The 23,912-nt window shown below is 53.4% G+C and overlaps 1 protein-coding gene across 1 annotated transcript in view; it reads right to left on the bottom strand.

Annotated features, from left to right (window-relative positions):
* LOC125945072 (uncharacterized) overlaps positions 1-23,912 on the bottom strand; it is a 369,870-nt gene that overhangs the window by 157,306 nt on the left and 188,652 nt on the right. The window lies entirely within an intron of this gene.

The raw sequence follows: 23,912 nt of genomic DNA, 5'->3' as shown, positions 1-23,912 counted from the left end.
TCTGAAGTACACTGAAAGAGATTGAGCATTGTGAAAATATATTGAAGAGCATGGAATGTTGTTCTGTAAACTTTATTGCTTCTTTATTGTACATATAATGGCATAAGACTGATGTATTACAAATAAATTTGCTCTGTTGCAACCACAGCACAGGCCATGGACTGAATACATTATACTCCCACATGAACCACCCTAGTATTAAGCGTTGGTAAAGCTATAAATCCACATCGCAGTCGAGTATGCATCATGTCGTAGGATACCTCGGCAAGAGATATTGAAGTCGTTTCACAGTTGAGCATTACGCCTGCAGTGGGATACTGTAGCAATAGATACTGAAGTCTCATCACAGTCAGATGTAAAACATGAGGTAGGATACCGCATCAATACATGTCCACGTCGCATCACAGTTGAGTATGAAGCATGCAGTGGGATACTGCAGCAATAGATACTGAAGTCTTATCACAGTCAGATGTAAAACATGAGGTAGGATACCGCAGCAGCAGTAAGCCCTACACGTCGTCATTGCGAGTTTAAACCTTTGTGACCCCATTACTGTGTGCGGCACATGTTCTCGGCCAACAAAACAATGCAGCTTCGCTTGCACACACTGTCAAGACTAGATGAAAAGAAGTTTCCTTTAGGAACAAAAAACTGCTTGGCACACTACATGCCAATGGTACAAAGACAATGGTACAAGCGAAGAAAGCCATTTGGCTTTACATATTTATGGCGCATTTCTCTGACTGCTGACCGCATTTCCAAGCGACTGATGCAACAGTACTAACAATGCTGGGGCCATCCTAGTCAAGGTGCGGAGTTCCTGCAGCATCATGTCATTCTGCTGCACTTGTCGCTCTGCAGCAGTAGCCAGGCGTTCCTGGGCCAGAGTTTGGCGGAGCAAGGTGTCTCCCACCTGAGCGATGTCAGCAGCCTGCTGAGCTATAGCATCGGTGAGCGCCCGGACACCAGTCGCGAGGTCCTGCAGAACCTTTAGTGTAAAAGGTGCAAAGAGTTACAATATTTGTGAAACAAAGCCTCACGAATAAATTTAACGTTTTCTTCACTAAAGTACACATCACATGCACCCATGTGCAGCTACACAATAGCAATACCATGCAAAGCTTAACAAAAAAGTGCTCAAAGATATGCGTAGTTAGACTAAGGCTTGCCCCAACGTTTAAGCGTTCATGTAATGTGGACACACATTTGCGCAATGCAATTTTTGTTTTGAACAGGGCCATTACATTTACTTTCAATGCTCGAAGATCAAGGTTTCCCACGACGTACACCCACGAGCAAAAGTGTACAGACCAGGGATTCCGCGACACAGCCCATTTCCTCCTTGTTAGGTTATGCAGGTTAATTAGGGAGAAATTGTAGTTGCTTTCATCGACCGTGTGGTATGTATACTGATGCTAACGGGTCTACGTGCATAATTTGTTTCCCCTGGATGTAATATACAAGGCTGCAGTGCAATGGTCCAGTGCATACATTCGCGCGTGATCATTGCTACACAACCTAGTCGCCCTCTCTGCAATAAAAAGGTAAAATAAGGTTTTTTTTTCAGTGTAGCTGTGAGCATTAAAGTCATATCCACAGTGGAACCGTTATATGAAAGTTATATGAAATGAATAAAGCATTATTGTTACATTGTTGCCAAAGGTGTTACTGAATTTCGACACCACTGTTAAGTGGAGCAATCACTGCAATAACACAATGCTGTGCATTTTGGAATGTGTATCAGCAGTTCAAATGCAAAGAATGTTCGCACTTTTATTTCTCTACATAAGGTGATCAGTGTGGCAACACATATCAGAAATTGTTCTTACAGTTAGGTTCTGGTCATACAGGTCAACTGAATGACCGTAACTCGCAGATAGATCTGCCACCACCTCATCCATTCTGGGGGACCTGCTTCTGCTTGGGACACCCTGCCGTGGGCCTGTAAAAAATGTTTGCGGTGACGTCATCAAACTGTACAGTAAAAAATGGTGTCGCGTAGCCAAAACCATTTACTTTTTCGCTCTTGTATCTACTTTCCATGAGGCCCATCCTCATTTTAAAGAAATCCTGCTAGCAGTGTCAGCACCTCTTAAGAAGGAATGTGCATTCAATGTCCAAATAAGAAGGAACATAGTCTCTTTCACACGTAAAGGAAAACTCGGAGCACCTTGCAAGGCGCTCCGAGTTTTCCCCTTAGTGTGAAACAGACTGTACATGTTTAAACAAAGCATTAAAGGAGCCCCATAACTAAGACAGAATCCGACATGTTCCAAGCTGTGCGAAAATAAAAGAACGAAGACGGTGTATGAAACCCTCACACTGCACTTCCATACTGCGCCTCCCCACCCCTTCACTTTCGAATCCTGCTGCTATCGCTGCCTGCCGCATGGGACGGAGCACATCTCGGGTGGCATGGTTAAACGCATAATTTTAAAATTATTTCAGTAAATTTCTACTATTTCTACTAATCACAAATACAATTTCCTGTGGTATAAATTGGCAACATTGGCATTCCTGTCTCATCAGTACTGAGCTGCACATATTGTACACAAGTGTCATCAGCATGGTGACTTTTAAATTGTGATGTTATTGTAATGCAGGCTGCACGCACCAATTAAGTGTGCCATAAATTATGCACACATAGAGGTTTCACTCACGTTTCCTACTACTGCCATCTTCGCCTGCCGAAGGCGCGGGTCGCTTCACGGGCTGCTGCTGCAGGCGTGCTAGGAAGAACCAAAAGACATTGCGACATAAGGACATCAAAATTAGCGCTCAGCATCAAGTACAAACTTGTACAACCATTGTCACGCTAGTTAATTATATTAAATTCTCTTAACAAATTATTTTACCTTGAATCCCACTCGTACCCGGTTGTTCACCAACGGACACACTACCGCTGGGCCGGCTCTCGGCAGCTCTTGGCTCTTCGCTGACCTGTGCAGATAGCATTGTTTACTTCTCATTGGTGGAAAAAAGCATTAAAACGCATTTCATATGGCTGAAAATGTTGGCTTTACTAAAGCTCCTTTGGCTGCCTGGTACACAGCTGTTCGCCGCACCGATAATTATAACTTCTCACTGTTTTCATGAGCTGTCTGATGTCGCCTAGGGAAAGCGCGTTCAATGTCATTGCTACAATAGTGAAAGCGCGTTCTCGCTTATACAACAATATCAAAATCTTTAAAAATCATAACTAATGAACACACTGCTTGATGGCGAAAACGTGCATTGCACCCCTGAATTAAGTGATTACAACGCCTCCGGTATGCGGCATCTCGCGAACTGTACGGAATTTACTCGGTAAAAGGTCCGAAACAAATGCAACACATTACCTACCTCTTCGGCGTCTTCAAAAAAATTGGGGCATACTCCAATTGCACTGGCTACCCCTACCAGTGAAAGGATACGCCCGCGCAGTCCAGGCAACTTGCCACCCTCAGTGCCCCTGCAAGAAAAGTCGTTAGCGCATTCACTGCTGACCACTTTACCCGACCTCACCTGTGCTCTGCGGCGTGAACAGCGGCATCGTGCGTCTCCTTGTTCCAGAAGGCGCGCCACCGGTTCATCGTTTTCACTGCAGGGCCTTCATTGTTCAGGAGTGAGACGACGTCTTTCCACATATCATCCTTGCGCGCCGCGATGAGCTCCGGGCTCGGAGCACACGACGATCTGACGAGGTAGGGGTGGCGTTCCATGAACTCCACCAATATCTCCCGCTGGCGAGGAGACACTCGTGGTCCGAGGCGGCTGCCTTTGTGCGAGGACATCGCGCTTAATTGAACCCGCATCAAAGGCCACACGAACGGCGGAAGAAAAAGCCTCACTCCGTCAACAGTACGTAGAATGACAAACACGCCGTTCGTTTCGAGGTAGCACGCAGCAAACAAAGAAACGGGGGCACAAAGCTCTGCGTTGGCTTCTCCGATGGCTCGAAACTTCTGGGAGCAGCTGAACGCCAAGTTAGCGTACGACGTCCCACCTAGCGGCAGAAATGGGTCAACCGAAGTAAACAAAATTTGCCAAGTCGCTCGCCGCCAGTACAACTCACACACGTTTCATAATGAAAAATGTAAACCTCATCAATACCATCAACAAAACATTTTTTATTTACCACGAAGCGTACGTAATTTGCTATATTTTCCCTCGGTTTGTGACGTTCACTCCCACAAAAAAACCTGCGCGCCGATTGGCGTCTGTCCTTCCACACGTTTTCAGTACGTCAACGGACCGCCCCAATGTGACGCCACCGCCAAACCGAAGCCTTCGAAAACCGAAGCGTTACAGAATACGGCCCCAGGATACCCGCTCTTGCATCCGGCCGCATAGCAATGCGTATCACTTTTTTAAAGTGCGAATGCACTTCTTAAGCGATGATGATGATGATGATGATAAGTGGTTCGTGAGGGAAAGGGAAAGGTTGGCGCTATCTTCTGCAGCCCTTGAGGGAGCACGGCTCAGCGCCAGTCTTAAGCGACCCCGAAAACTCCGCCGGCATCCGCGCTCCTCCTCCTCTCCCCTAGCAACGGCGCGAGGAGCGGAGAGGAGCGTCTGTAGCAACGGCGCAGCGACGTCACGCCCCACGTGACTGCGCGCGCTCCGCCCTCCGCTCCGTGGCTGCGCGCGCCCCGCGCCGGCTCCGTACCGCTCTCCGCGCCGTGACGTCACGGCGCGTTGTGCAGCTGGCGCCTCCGCGCCGTGACGTCACGGCGCCATGCAGCTGGTGTGCCTCTCCCCCCCCCCCCCCCCCGTTAGGTTTGCACTCACCCTCGGCCGCCGCCTCTCCCCTCGCGCTGACAGCTCCCTCCTCGCCCGGTAACAGCCCCTCGTGTGCGTACTCTCCCCACCGCTCACCCCCTCTCCAACCGCCTGGCGAGTTTCGCTCCGCCGTCACGTGTTGTGTGTGTGGCGCCGGCGCGTCAGTCGTGCTCTCTCGCTGCCGTCTCCTTCGCTCGGCTCTGCAGTTTAGTCGCGCGCGCCCCCTCATAGCATCACCCCGTGCTTCGCACTTCCTCATACTCCCCTACGGGGAAATGCGGGTTTTTCTTCTTCTCTTGCGTTATCCAAAAAGCGACAACGGGGCAGCATCGAACAGAGAAACGGTCACGCACGGCACTTTCAGTAGCTTCACTTGCAAAAACATGAAAAGCACGCTGGCTCGTAAGACCAAGAACGACGCGGTAAAGCGGTTGCAGCTACGCGGGCAACGCGGGCTCCAACCGGCACGGTCTCCTCGGGAAGAGCACACCAGCGCCCCTAGCGGGAGTCTTCGCTCTTGGCTTCACGCTGCCTGTGCGCCCAGCCCTCCGCTCTTTCCACTACCCAATACTTCTAGTTCACTGTAGCGGGGGCGAAGCTAGGCAATGACGTCACCCCAGACTATTGCTCCGCGTCGCCGAGGCGCGGAGACACACTTTGCCTGCCGAGCCGCCGCCAGAGGAATCGGCTACAGTGACGGACGGCGGGCACGTTCGGCGCGAACGCGGGGAAACGCGGTCGGCGTTGGCAGCAGCTCAACGCGTCCCACTAAGGTGAAATTCTACGCTAGAAGGATGAGCGGCAACGGAGCGAATGTAGAAGACGACGACGACGACGAACGCGGGAGCAACGCCACGAGCGCGTTCGCGCGGTTGCGCCGTGGTTACGCCAACGTGCCGGCTGCGGAAGACGACGATGCTCGAGAGAGAACCAAATTAAAGCTAATGAAACGGAAAGTTAAAGCGAAGAAAGAACCAAGTTAAAGCTAACGAAAAGCCAAGTTAAAGCTAGGGAAAGGCCGCCAGCTTCACTGTTAGCTCGGACTTCGCACCACTAGTGTTAAGCTGCCCCCATTTTACAGCGAAAGCTGTATATGGGGCTAGGCGAAACGAAAAACCGTTCGTCCCATGTTTCTCTAAGCGTCTCCATTGGCTGCGCCGTCAGATACGTCGTTCTCTACGTCGCACCCAAGCGTGCGCGCCATTGGCAGTGCCGTTAGTGACGTAGTTCTCTGCGTCGTACCTGCTCTGCCCTCAACGCCGGCTTCTCGGCTCGCCGTTGTCGCATGCGTTCCGTTATCTCGAGTTAGCTCGGCGTCGTGCTTAGCAGCATCCGCCTGCCATTGACGCTTGCGTTCCACTAGAAATAAGAACATGCAACCAATAATTGAGAAACGCTTCAATACAGCGTCCTGATTAGCCTACTGCTAAACAACGGGGCCGCACGTTTCAGCTTCGCTGGTTAACCATCTGTACGGAGTGCTTGGGCGGTGTTTTTATTGCGAGAGCAATTATATGGACACTCCAAGCGAATTTCTGCCGTCAGCGTCACCGTCGCCGTGAGGTTCCGTATAAAGTCCGAGGGCGATAAAATCGCCGCCGTGCGCCCTATAGGTGCGAGTGAGAGCGCGCGGGGGACGCGCGCCTTCACGGAGAGCGAACGCACAGCGGAGAGAAAACGTGACTTCCGTCCGGCGAAAGGCCGTGGGGGTACGAGAGGGAGGGAGGGGGGGGGGCGACGCTGTTCTGCGGAACCAAATGCGCATCTTACAACCGGGCGCAAGGGCAACTGACGACGCAATCTCCCACGCGAAAGGAGCAAAGCGGGGAGGCATGCGCGGCGGGGAGAGAGGGGGGGGGGGCGGCTTCTACTCTGCCAACAAATGCATTCTCGTACTTTTGCGCCTGTGGCTGCCGGCCGTCAGTGTTGTCGCGTGAACCGTATCTTGAAAGCGATCTCCACACGGCTCTGACCTTTGTATGCGCTGTGCGTACGCCGCTGTTTCCTTTGAAGCGATAGACCGCACGAACTTTCGCTCGCTGCGGCGGCCTCGCTTCTCCACGCCCCCGTTTTGACAGTGGTTGTCTGCGTTCATCGAGTCTATTCATGTTTGCTTGTACGCGCTGACACCAGGCTTGTTAATTCAGTTAGTAAGCGAATGTGACAAATTTATGCAGCCGATAAAACTACTATCACTACTCCCTTATAAACTCTTTACTAATTTGCTCTCGCAATTGATGCTTCGCCTTTGGGGCGAAACTGCGACATTTTTTTGCAATATGCGCGAGTTTCTTAATGCATAAGATTAAAGCATTTTGCCCATTCTCTCAATAATGAATCTCCCTGCACCAAATTACATGTGCACCACAGCTTGAATCCTAATCGTATTAACGGCGATCAACTCCCCAAAGGATGTGATCTGCCTGATTTTTAGAGCGCAGCTCTTAGGCGCCCGTTCCTGCGACGAGCGTCGCCGTGCACGTTATCGGTGTCCCTCGTAACCGAGCGAAAAGGCCCAGCGAAGGATGAAAGAGCAAACGCGGAGCGCCGCGGGAGATGAGAGACTCCGATAGCAAAGAGAGCAGGAGGAGTAAAGTGGAGGAGGCGGGTATGGCGAAAGCGTGAGAAGTGTAGTGCCAGGCAAGACGGGCTCCCTCCCGGCCACGGCGGCCGCATTTCGATGGGGGCGAAATGCGAAAACACCCGTGTACTTAGATTTAGGTCACGTTAAAGAACCCCAGGTGGTCCAAATTTCCGGAGTTCCCCACTACGGCGTACCTCATAATCAGATCGTGGTTTTGGCACGTAAAACCCCATAATATAATTTTTTAAGACGAGCTCTGTGGCAACGATGGCTACTAAATGGCGCTAGAGTAGCGTGCGTCATCTGTTCACCGATGACGCCACCGATACCATATATGGAAACAAAGTGCTGCTAAGCGGAGGTCTGTCTTCGGTGGCTGCTGTGATTTCGCCCACGCGTCACCCACGCGCTGCCTCTCGCGATCTCCCGAGTAGCCCAGGCAGTCGCGCCCCACTTCGCTCGATTTGCAACATGCCGCACGAACAGATTGTCCGCGCCAGCCAAAATATCGCGAAATGAAAACGCGTATGCAGCTGCGCTGAAACTTCGGATTAGAGAGTATCGTAATCGTAGGTGAATTTTTTCTTCCTTAATGATACATTATGTGGAACACACCTCGCATAATAGGATAGTTTTCATTAGACCCGATGGGGGGTGGACACACACCGGGGAAGTCATCGTACTCCGGGTTCATCACGCCGAACACCTCTTCCTCGTAGTCTGAGTCGAGGGCCATTACGTTGTTATACGCGTCTTCGCCGTTAGTGTAAGCGATGGCGTCCTCCCCTTTGCAGGCAAAGTGGTAATCTGGAAGAACATTACCGTGGTCGGCGATAACGGAGGTCTGCTTCCACGACGAGTCCAGGATGTCGCACACTTCCGGCAGCGACAGGATGCCCGCCTTCTTTGACAGTGGTCCTGGAGGCCCGTAACCCAGCGGCTGGATGTTGTACGGCTTGCTGCTGCTGTCGTTATCGCACTTAGCCGGGTCGATCTTGTATGTGAGTGCCACAAATGGATACAAGTGACAGAAGGCGGGACGGTCTGTTTGGTTCAGCTTTTGCGAGTAGACTTTCAGTTCGCGAATCGTGTAGGTGGTCGCCTTGCGGTTGGTGAGGTTGCGTGGATACTCTTGGTACAACACGATGGTGTGGTAAGCGCGCCTGTGCGCAAGCTTGCTGGTGTTGTACGCTGCATGCAAGTAGTGACCGTATGGGAAGACAAAGCCGAACGTGCGGTTATTGTGCTGCATGAATACATCATTGGTGTCGTTGTAGAGATCCGCCATACTGCGATTAAGCGAGTCGGGCGCGTTGTTCCACCACATGCGGATGGCGTCGTAGTTGTTGGCTTTCATCCAGGCGAGCGCGTTGTTTTGGAACCTGGTCTTCTCATTGTTAGCGTTGGCAAGAAGCTTGAGAAATGCCGAGTCCGGACCCCGAACCACGAGCCACACCTCCAGGAAGGGGTTTTCCGTTTTGAAGCTGGCCATGCGGCGCACGGCGTCCCTCGGCGGAAGGTCTACGTCTGGTAGCTCTGGCTGCAGCTCCATGTTGTCGTCGAGAGAGTAACAGCAGTACATGGCGTAGTGGCAGAACATGTACGGGAAGAAGGCGATGCCGTACGTGCGACGGTGGCTGCGAAAGCCCTGCTTGTCCGCCCAGAAGGGACACAAATACTTGTGCAGATATGTCCAGATTGGTAGCTTGTAGTCTTGGCTGTAGTGCCAGCTGTCTTCTGTCGTTGAGTGTGTCGTACTCACGCGTCTCCTCCTTCCGGGCGTCGTCGTGGCGTGAGAATCGGTCTTGTTGCTTGGGGTGCTAACGTCACTCACCGTTGTGAAAGGCGGAGTTGTAGCCGGCGACCTGTGGTAACGAGCCTTTACATAGTATATGTGTTCGGTCGTAACAGGGTCGTTTGTTTCCCTGTAGCCGCTGCTGATGGCATTGTTGATTAACAGCAGCAGCAAGACAAACAGCGCTAGAAACAGGAAGCAGAGTGCCACGATGGCATTTCGCCGTCGGGTGTCACCGTGGCTGGCGCGGGCGCCCTCCTCCGAGCTAGTATCGCTTTGCGTCATCTCGCTCATGTCGCTCATCTCCATGGCTTCTGTCTTCCTGATGAAAATTGCTACAGGTATGAAGCCTCCACAAAACAGAAACTTTGCTGCGCGAAGTGCGATAATCGTTAGCTCACCTGATCAGTTGGGGTCTGGTAGGTTGGTTGGTGCACATCGAGAAGGTGCAACCCACTACGAAGTACAGGACGAGAATAAGAAGTCAGAAGAAGAAACAAAAAAATGCAAAGAAAAGCAGGTGGAAAGAAACAGAGAAAAAAAAGCTTTCAATCTGCATTTCAATTGAATAGTACATGCTAACAATAATGTTCTATAGTGGGTGTCACTTTCAGTTCATGTTTAGAAGCAAGCACTTGAAACTTCTAGAGGGCGTTTCTGTACCATGCACCAAGTGAGAGGGTCAGACAGACAGACAAAGAACTTTATTGATGGTCCTGAGGAACCGCTTTAGGTACCTCCCTTTTCAGAGAGTCCCCGTAGCCGTCACGGGCCGCACCCACGTCGGGGTCGGAAGATCGTGGTCCTCCGCCCTGTCGCTGGCCCTCTGGACAGCCCGTAGTTGCTTTGAGAGGTCGCCGCTCTTAAGGGCTGCCTCCCAGTCCGTTAGAGTGGTAAGCGATGAGCTGCGTAACGCAGGGCATTGCCAGAGCATATGAGATAAAGAGCAGTACGCCTCCCCGCAGTTTGGGCAGTGGGGTTCTACATTAGGCGCGAAGTGACTGAATCGGCCCCTGGAGGGGAACGACCCCGTTTGGAGCATGCGAAAGGCCGACGATTGTGGTCTAGTGAGTTTAGGATGTGGTAGCGGAAAGGCCCGCCGAGCAAATTGATAATGTGCCAAGATTTCATGGAAGGTGAGGAGCGAATCTCTGTACAGTCCTAAGTCGCTGTCCGTGAGTCTACCGGAACCACCGCGGTGTGTTATACCTCGCTCGCGCGCAGTCATGGACTAATTCATTGGCGTTAACAACCTCAGAGTGCACATTGATTCCCATATGGTCCGGGAACCATTTGATGATATGAAAACCAGCAGCCCCCTCGGTGCCGAGGATTGCCGCCGCCTACTTTGAGATTGAGCCGGAGGCGAACGCTCGGGCTGCAGACCTAGAGTCTGTAAAGATATGGGGACGTAGAGGCACGGCCGCAGGATAAAAAAAAGTGCGGCCTACTGCGTCGTGTCGCCGTTATTGGGCGAGCGGGTCTCGGCTAAGTTGACAGTTGCGGCTGCTGTTTTAAATGCGAATGCATTTCTTAGTCGGGGCATGTCAGGCGTCTGTCGGTGTCCGCGCGCCGGCAGGTGTTATCTCTCCACTCTCACTCCCTCTCCCATAGCAACAGCTGCGGGCGCGCGCGCTTATCCTCGCCCCTAGAAACCGGAGCACGTGGTGCGGGCGGAGTAGCGGAGAGTGAGTGGAGAGGAGGAGCGCGCTCTGGCGTGTGAGGGCGCGGCTATGGAAAGTGTGTGTGTGCGCTCCAAAGTATCTGACCCCGTTGTCTTGGTTGGTGACTTTAACGTGAGAAAGAAGAGCGGCGAGTGGTTGGTGGAGTACATGCGGACAAAGTACTCTATGCAGTGTGCCTCCGCCGAGTCCGACAAGTGTCCGACTACCATTCACGGAAGTTGCATTGATCTCGCCTTTACCCGAAACTGTGACGTGCGCATGCTTCTCAAAGACCCTTTGACTGTACACTTTAGCGACCACAAGGCTGTGATTATGGCCGTCAGGTACAATGACAACACAAAAAGGTGCTGATGAATGTGTAAATAAATGGTTACGGTACAAATAGTCGTCTCGTCATTAATTTACGCCGTGAAAATTACTACGCCGTGTACTCGGCGCAAGAAATGCATTCGCATTTCCTCACGATTCCCTTCGGGGAGGTGGGGGCAATTTTTTGTAGCGTTAGCTACACTGGCCTAGCCAAGCCCGTTTCGCGCGGCACACCAAGAGCCGTGCTGCGCATGCGCAAGTATCAGTGATGTCACACGGCTTGCGCATCGGAGCCACCGGAGCCGGCACCTCTCGCGCACTCCGCCGCCGCCGCGCGCGACTCACCGCCGCCGGTCTGCGCATTCCAGAGGAGTGACGTCGTAGCCGTGGTAGACGCACTGGCGCCGGCGCTCGCTCGCTGTGGAGTCGCCGTCTGACACTGCGCTGGAGCCGCTGCGCTTCTGACTGGCGTTTGCCAGTGTGGTATAGCCACGGAGAAGGAAAGCGCAAATGCGGCTCAACAGCGCAGAAGAACGGAGACGCTTGACTCATCAGATCCCGAAGTAGTTGCCTGGCAATTAGCGGTTGAGCGTAGGAGACAACCAGGAAAGCTAAAAATAATCAGCTGAACCTTTGCTAACGCTACGTATATCCTGGCATAGCCTAGCTAAGCCACTGCAACTTTTTTGGTGAGGACGCCACTGCTACGGTACGCAAGGCAGACGCCGGTTTGTGCTACAATGCAGTTGCCTCGGGATTTATTCGTGGTGGTGTGCTTTTTCGTGCGCATTCTCGTGTGCTTTTTTGTGTGATCGTGTGTGTGAGCAGCTTGCTTCATGTTTGAGTACGGTTCTTTGGTGTGTGCGTGTGTAGGAAACGGTTTTTTTCTAGCGGTGTGATGCCGCGAAGCTGTTGTGCGCCGCTGTGCAACTCGAACGCGTGAAGAGACGCTACTGTGAAGTACCACGAATTCCCCCGCGATCTACAGCGTCGGGAAGCGTGGCTGAAGAATATTTCTCGACAAGGGCCGTCAGGGAAGGCAACCAAGTGGGAGCCAAGCGACAGGTCGCTGGTATGTTCAATGCATTTTACTGAGAATGACTATAAAAAGAACACGAAGGCTAGGCTCCTGCTTCCGACTGTGGTCCCGACTGTGTTTCCCAGTTATCCGCCGTACATGCGAAAAGGTTGTCGCAGTTTCACCCGAAAGGCAAAGCATCAGTTGCGATAGCAAATTAGTAGAGAGCTATATGGAGTAAGGATAGTAGTTTTATCAGCTGTATAAACTTGGACATGCAGCAGCACCAGAAACGCGCAGAAATGTTGTCGACGCCGTCGGCGTTTTGCCCGCGTTCGCACCGAACGCGCGCGGCGTTGGTGACTATTGCCGGTGTCTCTGGGGGCGGCTCGGAGAGAGATAGAAACAACTTTATTTAAGTGAAAAAAAAATTCACTGAGGGTTTGTGGTCAGGCGGTGCCTGCCGCCACCTCCTCGGCTCGTTGAATGGCCCGGAGTTGCACGTCGATGCTATAGTTCCGGAGCACTTTATCCCACGCTTCGGGCGAGAGAGTGGTCAGGAGATCAGGCGGGGGTGGGTCCTCGCTGCAGTCCCAGAGTATGTGGGCAAGGGTGGCGGTCGTGCCGCACTGCGAACAGTGTGGGCTAAAGATGTCGGGGTATATGTGACTGTATATTTGCGGGCAAGGGAACGAATGGGTCTGAAGGCGGCGCCAAACGATTTGCTGGGGTTTCGTGAGTTTGGGGTGCGGTGGCGGTTTTGTTTGGCGAGCGAGGCGGTAGTGTTGCGCGATTTCGTGATACAAGGTGAGAGGCTCGCCGGGGCCCTCCTCGGGATCCGTGGCACTGCCCGCCGCTCGGTTGACGGCCTCGTTTCCCGGGTTGCCCGCGCGTGCAGGGACCCAAACTAGCGAGATGGGTGGGGGGTCCTCATCGTCAGACTGACGAGCGAGGGGTTGAAGAAGGAGTAGGGTGCCGCGAGGAAAGTGAAATATGGCGGTTTTCCAGTCGCTAAGTATTGTGGTGTAACCGGCAGATGCCGCAAGCGCGATAGCCGCTTCTTCGGCTTCGGCGGGGTATAGACGGAGCCTGCGATGCGTAAGGCAGTGGTCGTGTCCTAGGGAGTGCGGATAGCCATAACGCTGAGAGCGTAAGCTTTCGACTGCGAAGGGTAACGGGCCGCATCTACGTATGCTGCCTCTGTGCTTGAGGCGTAGGTCTCGTGCAGGGCCTGCGCCCTCGCCTGTCGACGCCCGTCGTGGTGACCGGCCAGCATGTTTTTCGGTAGTGGTTTTACTACAAAGCGTTGTCGTATCGGAGAAGGTAGGCAGATCGGGTCTTGGCCCGAGGGCGATGCAGTGAGGCCGATGCGATCGAGGATCCACCGGCCGGTCTTGCTTCCGCGAAGACGTAATTGGGCTGTGCGATGTGCCTCAATCAATTCGTCGAGGGTGTTGTGAAGACCGAGGCTCAGGAGATGTGTCGTGGAGGTGGTGGGGGCAAGGCCTAGAGCTAGCTTGTAGACCTTGCGAATGAGTCGTTCGACTCTGTCCTTTTCGGTGCGCAAAAGGCGGAGGTACGGTAGGGCGTAGGTGATGCGCGATATCACGAAGGCGTGAATGAGTTGGAGAAGTTCCTTTTCGCGCATGCCTTGCCGGCGGGCAGACACGCGTGCGATGAGACGGGCCGTCTGTGTGACCGCAACTGTCAGCCGGTCGAGCGTGGTGGTGTTGTATTGGCCTGTTTGGACGTGAAGACCGAGGATTCGCATGTGGTTCACTTGCGGTAAGCCCGTGCCATTTACGCAGACTTGGATGGTCGGTAAAGGGGGGTGTTTGATCTTGCGGCGGTCGGGAGGTCTAAGCAGCAAGAGTTCAGATTTGCTCTCCGAACATTTGAGGCCTGCCTGCGTTGCGTGGTGAACGACGGCGTCGGCGGCACGTTGAAGGGTCTCTTCAATCTGGCCGTCCGAGCCCGTGGCCGTCCACAGTGTAACATCGTCGGCATAGATGTTGTGGCGTAAGCCAGGAATCTCGTCGAGTGAGGCAGGAAGTGTACTCATGACCAGATTGAAAAGAAATGGGGAGAGGACTGCCCCTTGAGGGGTGCCTCTGTCCCCGAGGTTCATTCGTGCGGACGTGAGGCCGCCGGCCAGTGAGAGCTCTACCGTTCGGTTTGAAAGGAAGTCACATACGTAATTGTACGTGCGCTCGCCCGGATGTATGGCGGCAAGGTTCGAGGCAATAGCCGCGTGTTGCACCGTGTCGAAGGCCTTGTGGAGGTCGATGCCGAGCAGGGCGCGGGTTCCCGCGTGAGGCGGTGTCCGAAGTAGGTCGTGATGTATTTGAATGATTGCGTCTTGCGTGGAAAGATGGGCACGGAACCCCAGCATCGTCGGTGGAAACAGGTCGTTCTCTTCCGCGTAAGTTTGCAGTCTGGCGAGGACTACGTGTTCGATCAATTTGCCGAGGCACGAGGTGAGCGAGATGGGACGTAAGTTGGCGATATCCATCTTTTTGCCCGGTTTCGGGATGAACACGAGTTTCGCGTGTTTCCATTCTTGAGGTAGTTTGCCCGAATGCCAGCACTCGTTTGCATACTGCGTGAGTGCGACAACCGATTTGTTGTCGAGGTTTCTAAGTACTTTGATTGTAACGCCGTCGGGACCGGGCGCCGAGGTCGTGCGAAGTTTGAGAAAAGCCGCATACATTTCGGCCTTCGTAAAATCGGCGTCAAGCTTGGGGTTTGGATCGCCATTGTAAGGGAGCAACGGTGGTGGCGGTGTATTCGGTGGGGCAAGGCCCACGTAGCGGTCGGCTAGCTCGTCGAGTAAGTCGGCGTCCGTTCCCGGGTAGTTGTGCAGGAGCTGTTGCAGCTGTTTCTGGGCTGACGACTTTGAAGTGCCAAGATCGAGCAATTGACGCAGAAGATGCCATGTTTTCTTGCTGCTCATCTGACCGTTCAGGCCGTCGCACAACTGGCCCCACTGTTGTCGCGCGAGGGCGTGACTGTGGCTTTCGATATCGCGTGCGAGCGCCTCGATGCGGCGGCGCAGCTTCCTGTTGTGTCGTTGCCGTCGCCACCTGCAGAGGAGGCTCGCATGCGCATCCCACATGTGCAGAAGACGAGAGTCAGTCGTAGGCGAATCGGTGGCGGTCGCTTCTGTCTCGCACTTCGTGATGTTCACGTGCTCGTGCAAAGAAGAGATCCAGTCGCGGAGGTCGGTAATGGCGTCTGGGGCTTGCTCTTCGCGCAGCTTGCGGAACTTGGGCCATTCCGTGATGCGTGCCGTGGGCTTGGGCTTCTTGCAGACGAATGTCTGCACTGTGGTCGCAAGGATGTAGTGATCGCTGCCCGCAAGTAGGCCCGTGTTCTCCCAGGACGCTCGCTTCACGTTCTTGCAAAACGTGAGGTCTGGCGAGGTGTCGTGGCATACGCTGTTGCCTATTCGGGTGGGTGGCTGTTGCGGGTCGTTTAGCAATGTAAGGCGCAGATCCTGCACGAGGGACCATAGCTTTTTGCCTCGCGGGTTTGTGTGCATGTAGCCCCAGTCATTGTGGCGTGCGTTGAAATCGCCGAGCACGAGCAGTTGCGCGTCACCGGCGAGTGCTAGTGTTTTGCGAAAAAGATGACAGAAATTTTCTACGGCTGCTCGCGGGGAACAATAAACGTTCAGAACGAATAGCGACCGGTCCATGCGTTTTCGTGGTAGGATTTCGACGAGTGTGTGCGGGATGTCTGTGTACTCTATATCGTGCTGTGTGGCCGTGAGGTTGTTGTGTATAAGCGTGGAAATGCAAGGGGAGCCGTGCGGGTCGAGCTGCTGGTAGGCCGCGTAGCTAGGAAGGGTGGCTGGGGCGGACGTTTCTTGCAACGCGATGACGTCCGGAATTGATTCAGTGTTTGCCTGCGGATCGTTTTGTAATTCCTTTACGAGTTGCTGCAGATGGCTCCGTTTTTTGCGGTACCCCCTGCAGTTCCACTGTCATACGATCAGATTGGTACGAGCCATGATTAATTCATGGGAGTGGCCCCTTGCGGCGTGGAGGGGCGACTGCGCGATGAGGAGTGGTGGCGTCCAAGATGCTTATGAACGCTAGCGAGCGCATTTTCTGTGTATTGCTTCAGAGTGTTGTACGAAGCGTGCGTGTTGCCGATTGCCTGCTCTAGATTTGCGAAGCGGGCATCTATGGCTTGTTGCATGGTATTGAGACGGGTCTCGAATTTCACATCCAAGGCGTTAAAGCGGGCTTCGAGCTTTGCGTCGATGGCTTGAAATGCCTCAGCTACTGCTTTCGTGACTGCCCCTGTAAGGGATGCGTCTATTTGAAGCGACTCAGTTGAAGTGGTGGCTTTACGCTTTCCCGCAGCGGCGGCTTGCGGCTGCTGCTGCTGTGGGACGGCGGTTGTTACGGGCGGTTGGGTGAGGGCCCTATTCAATTTGGAGTCGAGCGACTGTATGTGCTGAGTGAGGTTTTCTATTTGGGATAGGAGTGTTGAGATTTGGGACTACTGCGAGGACAATCGGGCCTTAAGAGAGGTATTCTCTCTGACCAGCTCCCTCACCTGTGTGTCTTGCGACGGATCCTGTGACGACGACTTCAGCGAGGACGGGGGTCCTTGGACCCAGGCAACCTTCGTGGGGCCGGACGACGACTGCGACGAGCCCTTGGTCAAATCCACGGAACAGTCGACCGACGTCGAAGCGCCCCGGGAGGACGAGGCCAAGAAGCAGCGGCTGGTTGACGGGGTCCTCGAGCGGGACCTCGAGCGGGACGGAGATCTGTTGCCGGTGCGGGATCTCGAGCGACTGGCCCGTTCTTGCTACGGCGGTTGGCCGGGAGGCGGGAAAGACTGATCGCTGGACGTCGAGCGGCCGGTTCGTAGGATCGACGGTCGTCGAGGCGATTTAGACCGTTTCGAGTTTGGGCCGGATGGCGTTGGCTTCTTCACGAAGCGATATTTACAGTTCGAACTGTTTGTGGTGTGTCCGCCGTTGCAAACAATGCAGCGGGCCTGGCATGTCGGCTGGGCGTCTTGCGGGGCCGGCGGGTAGTCTTCGCCACAACGGGAACAGCGGTTGCGGCTGGGATGAGGGCACACGTCGGTTCGGTGGCCCACCTAGCGACAATTGAAGCAGGCTTCCAGCTTCCGATAGAAAGGGTAGATGCGTATGTGCACGCCGTGGTAAAATATCCATCGGGGTAGATGATCCCCGAGCATCGTGGCGAGTATGTGACTGGTTCGTCTCATACGGCGGCCGCCCACCACGGGCATATTCGGGTTGCTCTCCTGTAGGTCTTGCAGGATTTCTTCATCGGAAAAATTGTCAAATGCGTGGAACATGATCCTACGAAACGCATCGTCTGGCGGCGGGGCGTAAATGTGAATTTCAATGGCCTGGTCCCCGAATTTTAGGGACGTAATTTGGAGGTACGTCTTTGCTCGAGATGAGTCTTGCACGCTTAGAGTGAATGTATTGTTGGTAGGGTGGACCCTTACTTGGTCGCGGGACGCCGGCGGCTGGTCCGGTAGCGACGCTGTCTTGAGTAGGGCTTCGTATAGTTGCCAGGGCGGCAGCTTCGTGAGGTCGATTGGGGCTTTGGGCCGTCCCACGATGTGGATGGCGTCGGCCGGCATCCTGGGTAAGGGGCCGCGTCGTCGGTGGGGCGGCGGTCGTGGCTTCGGATCGTTGCGAGGTGGCCGCGTTCGCTCGGCGTCCTTCGGGTCCGGCGTGGCTTGGCGAAGCTCGAGCCTTCGCTTCGCCTGGGCACGAAAACCGGGCGGCGGCTGCCAAGAGTCGTCCTCCCATTCGTCGGTCGAGATCGTGTTTCCTTCTACTACGCACTTCACGTCGGTGGGCGGCCGGGTGCGGTAGAAAAGGCGGGCGGCCGCGAGAGAACGCACGGCCGCGCTGAGCCTAGGCGCGCAACTGCGCTAGGCCCAACCGTCGGGCGAGAAAATGTGATCGAGGGAAAAAGAAACTCTCACTTGAGAATGGCCGTTAGAAAGCACGTGAAATTGATATCCACGGGTTCGGAAACACTTCGCGCACCCACTCGTGCAAAAAGCATTTACCTAGAAGAACATTTACGGCGAGAAAGTAGGAAAATCACGGAGCTCGATGCGGATGCGTCCGTTGGCTCCGAGCGCCGGCAGCGTTCCCCGGGCGGCTCGGAGGTTTTCGACGAGATCAGAATGGGACACTCGTTCAGCAGCGTCGGAAATCTTAGCCACCTTCTGGCCTCGCAACGTTTTTATATAAATACGCATTTGGTGCCGCAGCTAAACGTCGCCTCCCCTCTCTCCCTCCCGTCCCCCCACGGCCTTTCGCGCGACGGAATAAGTCGAGTCTGCTCTCTATATAAGGTGATTGTAAAGGAGGAAAGAGACGCTTAATTCTGCAGCCATTCAGGGAGCACGGCGCAGAAGGCGCGTTTGCACTCCGACGTGCGTTCCCTCACCGTGAAAGCGCGCGTCCCTCGCGCCCTTTCACTCGCACATACAGCGTCCGGAACGCGGCGACGATTTCATCGCCGTTGACGTCATATGGAACCTGACGACGACGGCGACGACGACGGCGACGCCAACGGCAGAAATCCGCTTTGGAGGGTCCATATAATTTCTATCGCAATAAAAAATTGCCCCCACCTCCCCGAAGGGAATCGTGAGGAAATGCGAATGCATTTCTTGCACGGCGTAGTAATTTTAATGGCGTAAATTAATGACGAGACGAGGATTTGTACCGTAACCATTTATTTACACATTCATCAGCACCTGTTTGTGTTGTCATTGTACCTGACGGCCATAATCACAGCCTTGTGGTCGCTAAAGTGTACAGTCAAAGGGTCTTTGAGAAGCATGCGCACGTCACAGTTTCTGGTAAAGACGAGATCAATGCAACTTCCGTGAATGGTAGTCGGACACTTGTCGGACTCGGCGGAGGCACACTGCATAGAGTACTTTGTCCGCATGTACTCCACCAACCACTCGACGCTCTTCTTTCTCACGTCCACGTTAAAGTCACCAACCAAGACGACGGGGTCAGATACTTTGGAGCGCACACACACACTTTCCATAGCCGCGTCCAGTTGCGCGGCAACGGCGTCACGAGCGAGGTTGGGCGCGAGGTACACGGTCACCACAAAGACTCCGTCTCCGGTGTAGGCAAGGGTGTAGAAGTCTTTGTCCGGAGACATGTCTCGAACGGGCGAGGTGGCAACGGCATGCGATATGAGGTTGCCATACACGTTAGCAACGAGATTAACGCCGCAGTATTCGCCGTCCTTGCCGCTTCGAGCAAAGTAGTATTCGAGCAAAGCATTCGCCGTTGACGTTTCTCCGCCGCGTCTCGAACACGAACTTCAGCGTTTTCGGCTCGCCGTTGACGTCTCACAGCGGCGTATCGAGCACACATTTCCGGATCTTCGGCTCGGCGTTGGCGTTTCGCAGCGGCTTCCCGAGCACGGAGTTCGGTATCGGCAGCTCGCTTCGCTCGCTTGCGTTCGGCATCACGCGCTCTTCGCAGCCTTGTCTTCCGCTTCTTCTCCTCCGGTTGATGATGACGTTGAAGCTACTGCAGTGACGTCACCTCCAGCGAGAGGTGTAATGCTCGGGTTTGATTGTATTACACTTCTTGCTAGGGGTACCGTTGCCGTCAGACATTCGCCTTCACCGACTTCTGCCATCGCCTTGAAAGGTGCCCAGCCAGCGAACGGTCGAGAGTGAGGCGCGCGCTTCACTCCATTTATATATACGTGCGAGCGAGCGAACGGGAGAGTGGGGCGCAGGGAGGAGAGTGAACGGCGAGAGAAGGAGCGGCGAAGCACTACACCTACCCTCTCCTACACTCTCTCCACACATGCGGGAGCTCCTCCGAGTTCCCGCATGCGAGCGCCCTCACACGCCAGAGCGCGCTCCTCCTCTCCACTCACTCTCCGCTACTCCGACCGCACCATTTGCTCCGGTTGCTAGGGGCGAGGATAAGCGCGCGCACCCGCAGCTGTTGCTATGGGAGAGGGATTGATTGCGGAGAGATAACACCTGCCGGCGCGCGGACACCGACAGACGCCTGACATGCCCCGACTAAGAAATGCATTCGCATTTAAAAGAACGCGCAGCCCAGGAAACCTTTTTTTTCGAGCCCAGGAAAAACAGCAGCCGCAACTGTCAACTCAGCCGAGACGCGCTCGCCAGGCCGCACCTTTTTATGTAAACAGAGACACGAGTGGATTGATCAACTCTGGGCTGTCCAGAAGGCCCACGATGCGGCGGTGAGCCTTGGCCTTCCCGTCCCAACGCGGGAGCGGCCCACAATCTTGCCCCTATAAAAACGGGGTGAAGATTCTTCCGGACCTGAATAAATTTTACTGCCTACCTACCTACCTAGCGGCCGTGCCACTGCCAGCTCAGAGAGAATATTGAAAAGTGCGAGGGGAGCTCGGTTGTAGAAAAGAACGAAGCTGGGCTGGATCGGGTGCGGCACCGTGGACTGTTCTCGCTGAGCGATATCTTCGCATTCATCATCTTATAAATAAACGCTATCCATCGTCTTGAAGTCGTCTTGAAGAAACACGTAAATCCACTCCAGATTATTTGTAATAGAGCACTTCTTTGCTTTTCAGGTGAGTCGAGCGGGCAGCCTTTATGGAGAGCATTGAGGCTCACTCTACAAAAGATTGGCACTCCTAGGGCAGACTTTTCACATATGTGGTATAATCGGCACTTTTAATAACGACTTCAATATTCAACCTCTAAGGTGCAACTATAAAACGCGTTATTTACGGCCTGATTAGAGTCACTGTCGCGCGTACAAACGCGGCTGTTGGAATGCTTCTCCGTGAGCGGCTGTACCCGAGCAGTGGCGCCAGAGCGGGCGCGAGGAGAACTAGGCCCGAGACGCCGTTTCGGCGCCACGCAACGGGCCGCACCTTTTTTTTATCCAGGGGCCGTGGTAGAGGGTAGGGTAAGAAAACTGACGGTCTGCCTAATGAAAGCGTCCTTTTGCCTCGGCTCATTCCTGTGTCTGGTCGTCTCTTCGCGCCCGACCGTAGCTTCGTGCTGCGGTCGGGTTGATGAAAATTTTTCACTTTTACGATCTTTCCTCCATTTTGTAGCCTTCCACAGAACTCATTAGCCATATTCTGTATTCCAGTGCTTCAAGTTGTCGATTAATTCGCCCTCGCTTTGCGATCTGCTAGCCTCCTGGTTAGCTCAAATGGTAGAGCGACCGCTCCGGCAAGGCGCTGGTCGAATGCCGGACCAGGACGAGTTTTACAGCGTAAGCTGTTATGGGCTCATTCCGACAGCTGTTTCGGTTGGCGATGTGCGCCGCCGCCACCGGTGTCCGTGGCAAACATCGCCCACGACGGGGGATTGGCCTAGATGTGGTTGGATTGTCTTCAGGAAGATAAAAGTAGATTAATGAGTGCTTATAACTGCTATCGCAAGAAAATTCGCCAGTTTCCCCCGAAGAGCAGAGCCTTAAAAGCGACAGCACAGTTTAGCCTTGCGCTGAAAATGCTCAGACGGTGCTTAAGGAACACGCTGGAGCGACATGTTGGCCTCTTAGTGTCACTGGTTTTAGAATGAAACTGAACATCTTGGCAAATAATTCAGGATACCTAATCTACCCGAGGCTATATTTCATCCCGGAACGACGAGCTTTCATTTTTCAGTTGCTCTATAATTTACATTCACAGAGCAAATTTGGAGGACGGTTAAGCTTCGCCTTTAAGAGTGGAACGCAATAGCATTCAAAGATCCTTGACTGCTTTTCACGGTTCCCGGCAACTGCAGCATATGTAACCACAGTGTTTACCGGGAAACGATGGCGGCGAATGCTATGCACGAAGGCGAGCTTTCTGGTAGAAATGCGGCCTCTTGCATGGGCCGATCCCGGAGGTAGTGCACAGCCACGCCAAAAAAATAAATCATTTATAGTTTTCTGTTATTGTTCCGCACTTAAAATATTTCAGTGTGAGTAGACTTAACATAAAAGGTATGCGCTGTCGGTATTTTGTTTCAGCACATTAGTGACTTTAGTGATAGAAGAAATTTAGTGCCGTGTAGAAGATCATACGACAATTTTCGCTCACGGGACGCCAACACCAGATTTTCCGCGACACGGGCCCTGAACGCTGTCGCATTAAAAGCAGTTGAACTGCGTCCAGCTTTTCAGCTAGCATGGCACTCTTTCAGGGGTCAAGTAGAGGCAATTCAAGCCGCTTCCAATTTGCTGCAACGGCTCGGACATATGGCGAGTGTGCCACAGCGGCGAATGCATCACCACCCTAAACGGCAAGAAGCTGTACTGTCGAGACACCCTAGTGTACGAGATGAGACCGAAAGAAAGCCGTCAGCGTTTGTATTGTAAAGATGAAGAGATGCACTTGGGCTCGGGCGCTCGCACACCGGGTGCTAAGGGGCGAACGAGGAGAAAACGAGGACCAGGCAGGAGGAAACAACTTTTTAAGAGAAATTTCATGGCGTTGTAGATGGCCGCTTATCTGCGGCGATATGTTCCGCCCAGGCAATGAATACTTTTTGTAGCTTTTCTTCTGGGGACATGTCGTTTCAGAGGGAGCTGGCAGAAGCTCTCTGGGTGGGGGAAGTCCCTCGCATTACCAGAGGATGTGTCTTTGGTTTGCTATGGCATTTAGGTCGCAGTTTTTGCATATTGGGTCAACCTCCCCATCTGTGAAGATCGCTAAGCGATGAGGAGTGATAAGGCTGTTAGTTTGAATTCGGCGGAGGATAGTGGCCTGCGCTCTCGTAATGCTGCTGTGTGGTATTGGGTATATTTTCCTGTTCTCTTTATATAGGTTGGTAAGTTCGTTGTAGGAAGTCACTACCTCTCCAATCGGGGGGTCTGGTTCCAAGGAGAGCGCGACTCGGTTTGTTAACCCTCGGACCACTTTATGCGCTTCCTCGTTGCCGGGATTTCCCGAGTGAGCGGGGACCCAGACAAGATTGATTTTTGTTCTGTCTTCCTGATTGAATTTTCTCAAGATCTTGGCTGTATTTAGTCCCACACTGCCCCTCATAAAGCTGAGAATAGCGCTCTTAGAGTCGCTAAGGACAGTATGGGTAGTTGGGTTCATGATGGCCAGCGCTATGGCCACTTCTTCGGCCTCTTTGATTGATGCGGCTCTAGTTGAGGCCACATTTACTATTCTAGATTTTCCATCCACGGCACTCAGGGTAAATGTTTTGTGTCCCTGGTTGGCGGCATCGACAAAGACCGCGGTTTGGTCTTGCTCGTGCTTTTCGCGTAGTTTTTCTGCCCTGGCTTTTCTCCTGCGCTGTGCCTGCCCGCCAGGGTGTTTTTGGGTATTGGCTTGATTATTAGGTAATGTCTGATTGCGGGAGATAGTGGTGCTCTGCCTCCCGTGGTGTATATGGGTTTAATGTTCAGTCTACTCAGGATGTGTAGCTCCGTCACCGTGTCTGATAGTCGTGTTATTTGTGCTGTTTTGTGTGCTTCGATCAGCTCCTCTACGGTGTTGTGTATTCCAAGTTGGAGGAGCTTCTCGATGCTTGTATAAACAGGCAAACCTAGTGCCTATTTGTACGCTTGTCGAATTATAACTTCTATTTTATCTTTGTCTGATTTCCTGAGATGATAATAGGGGAAGGACTAGACTATGTGGCTGATTATAGGAATGCCTGAATCAACCTACAGAAGTCTATCTCCTTCATTCCTCTGCGTCTGTTGGCCACTCGCTAGAGCAGTCCACAAATTTGTTTGGCGTTGTTCTG

This window comes from Dermacentor silvarum, chromosome 4 (genome assembly GCF_013339745.2).
Source record: "Dermacentor silvarum isolate Dsil-2018 chromosome 4, BIME_Dsil_1.4, whole genome shotgun sequence".
NCBI classification, from domain to species: Eukaryota; Metazoa; Arthropoda; class Arachnida; order Ixodida; family Ixodidae; genus Dermacentor; species Dermacentor silvarum.
Note: the sequence above shows the minus strand (reverse complement) of the source record. Positions and strands in the feature narration are given on the sequence as shown.